The following is a 3384-nucleotide window of genomic DNA, read 5'->3' as shown; positions in this document are numbered from 1 at the left end:
GTGGATGCGGATCGTTAGGTGTCTTCCTGTTTGTCCTATATAGTGTTTTTTGCAGTCCTTGCATGGGATTTTGTACACTACGTTAGTTTTGCTCATGCTGGGTATCGGGTCCTTCGTTCTGGTGAGTTGTTGTCTGAGTGTGGCTATTGGTTTGTGTGCCGATATAAGTCCTAGTGGTCGCAGTAGTCTGGCTGTCATTTCAGAGGTGTTCTTGATGTATGGTAGTGTGGCTAGTCCTTTGGGTTGCGGCATGTCCTCGTCCCGTTTCATCAACAGATGCCTAAGGGAAAGACAACGGGACGAGGACATGCCGCAACCGGAAACTGACAACCGGAAGCGGCAGGGACAGGCCACTATAAATGCCGGAGGAAACACCACAGAAGCGCTTCACAGGAGGCTCCCAAGCACTGAGGATGTCACCTAGACAGGGGACGAAACGTTTGCAACAAAAACTTCCAGCTCGGCGAACAGAACCACAGCAACGAGCTACAAATCTTCTCACAAAGTTTGGATGAGAGTTTTTAATTGGGGTCTTATTAGACTTTTTTTCAATAATTCTTAGTTGGAAGGTTATTTTGCTTCATTTATCTCTGTGAGTTTATTGTCAGCGGTGGTTCAATTTGGGAAGCAAACAGAAACAGTTGCCGTTTTATACTGCATTGGTCAGCATTTTTCAGAATGAAGGAAGCCAAAAGAGGAAGATAGTCAAATTAATCCTACATTTCAAACACCAAAAATTGCAACGTCATCATTCACAGGTTGGAACACCATGGAAATTCACCACAGTTTGGATTTTATGGGGGCCGGGGTGGGGGGGCAGTTGCTGGAGCAATTGTTCGAGCTCGCAGCTATTGGAAACAATATGCAGTTGTCCTTACCAAGCCTTGAATTGTTAACTTGCAAAGAACAGTTCAGGGGCAATGAATGCAAACGGGGGAAAAAAAAATCATCTATGCATGTCCAAATCCAAGACAGAATTAAAATCTTGAAAGAAAATTGGAGGATTGCTTGCTCAAAAGCTTAAGGAAGGATCCCTATGAACTTTATACCTGTAGGAATAGCTAACATTCTGTTGAGAGGCAAAGTCAATTCCAGAAAGTTGTGGCACACCTTTGGATTGGTCCCAGGAAATCAAAATGAATTGAGATTTACCACATAAGGGAATTCTCTTGCTGCGGAAAGCACAAAACAAAATTGAGTCCAGACGATACACAACTATAAAATATGGCATTAATTTAATATTGCTTATTCTGTCTTTACTGCGCAATTAAGTTTGTTTCTGTTTAAACACATGAAATCTTATTTGAGCATTAGGAATTATTTTTTGAATATAATGGACTCCAACATGATTCAGTTCTACACCTCCTGGGGATGCAGCTGTAACCTTGTATGTCTCGCTCTGTCCTTGTTTGCTATGATTTGCCTGTACTGCTTGCAAAACAAAGGTTTTCACTCTACTTAGGTGCATGGGACTGCAATAAAGCAACTCAAATAGAAAGTACACCAGTGGCTGGGAATTGCTTTTTAATACATTCTGAAGTAACAAAATTGTCATAGAAATAATTTGTGTACTTGTATTAGTCAATTTAGAAATTTCTTGTGGTAGCTGTAGAAACTACTGGAATGGTGGCTCAGTGGTCAGCACTGCTGCCTCACAGCACCAGGGATCTGGGGTCAATTCCAGTCTTGGGTGACTGTGTGGAGTTTGCACATTCTGCCCATGTCTGCGTGAGTTTCCTCTGGGTGATCTGGTTTCTTCCCACAGTTCAACGATGTGCACACTAGGAGGATTGGCGATGCTAAAATTGCCCGTAGTGTCTAGGGGTGCAGAGGCGAAGTGGATAGCCATGGGGAATGCAGGAATAGGATTGGGGAGTGGGTCTGGATGGGATTCAGAGTGGGGTTGGTGTGGACTTGAACGGGCTGAGTGGCCTGTTTCCACACTGTAGGGATTCTATGAAATTAGAAGGCTTGGTAAAAATACTTGGAATGGAAATCTTCTCAGTTTTGAATGCTGTTAGAGGGATATAACAGATCAAAGTGAGAACAGATAAATGTATACTGTGCTAGAATCCTTTGGAGATGGTAATGCAGCAGTTCCAAGCATGAAGCATGGAAAACTACATCTGTCTTGCTGCGACCCAAGGCAGACTGACCTAGAGGAGACTTTTATATTACGTAATGAATAAAAAAGGCATTTGCTTTGAATTCTGTCACACAAGGTTTCTGGTCTTTCTGATTTGCCTGCCGACTGACATTGGCAACTATAACACCATTCAATGGATTCTGCAAATGTATTGTGACAAAAGATTATGATACATGGTCATCAATATTTGGGAACTTCTTTTCTGAAGTAGATGTAAATGGGTTTTTGGGTTTCCATTCTGTGAAAGTGACTTGCTTTTTTAAAAAGTTAGAAATTATCTTTTTCCAGCAGTGAGTCAAAATAAAATCTTGAAGAAATGATGTGGCTTAAGCTAAGTGGCTATTCAAGCTAGCTGGTGAGACAATTGCGGAAGTGTTTACTAAGTTAAGATTTTACGACACTGAGAAAGAACTCAAAGAAGCAGTCTCATTTCGGAAGAAATGATCTATACCAGCAGATAAGCTGTTCAGCACTTTCAAAGCAGTACATTTGTTTGGAAAATACCCTGAGTGCATTTTCCTTCGAATTCAGTGATTAAAATCAGCGAGTTAGCCTATATCTGTGTTCCTCTTGAAATTATGGATAATATTACATCTGGTGAATATGCAGAAAGTGCCCGAAAGGAAATAATTGTAAACTCATCAGTTGAGTAAGAAGTTGGAGTGAAGATAGGAGTGACATTTCACTGGGGTTGAGTGTCAGCAAAGGATATTGCTGGAGAAAAGGGTTGAATCTTTCTTTTTGCTGTTTAAAATATCTTTCCAAATTATCTTTTATATTCCGATGACTCTTTATTTTTATTCTCCCAAGTGTAATATGGGAAAACAGAGGACTGGGAAGCTTTTAAAGAACAACAGAGGATTACTAAGAAGGAAACACGCAGAGAAAAAATGAGGTATGAAGGTAAACTGGCCAAAAATATAAAGGAGGATAGTAAAAGCTTTTTTAGGTATATGAAAGGCAAAAAAATGGTTAAGACTAAAATTGGGCCCTTGAAGACAGAAACAGGGGAATATATTACGGGGAACAAAGAAATGGCAGAAGAGTTGAATTGGTACTTCAGATCTGTGTTCACTGGGGAAGACACAAGCAATCTCCCAGAGGTAACAGTGGCTGAAGGACCTGAACTTAAGGGAATTTATATTTGCCAGGATTTGGTGTTGGAGAAACTGTTAGGTCTGAAGGTTGATAAGTCCCCGGGGCCTGATGGTCTAGAACCCGGGTACTGAAGGAGGTGG

The sequence above is a fragment of the Chiloscyllium plagiosum genome, chromosome 9 (assembly GCF_004010195.1).
Source record: "Chiloscyllium plagiosum isolate BGI_BamShark_2017 chromosome 9, ASM401019v2, whole genome shotgun sequence".
Lineage (NCBI taxonomy): Eukaryota > Metazoa > Chordata > Chondrichthyes > Orectolobiformes > Hemiscylliidae > Chiloscyllium > Chiloscyllium plagiosum.
The sequence above is the reverse complement of the archived record's forward strand: the minus strand, read 5'-3'. Positions refer to the sequence as shown.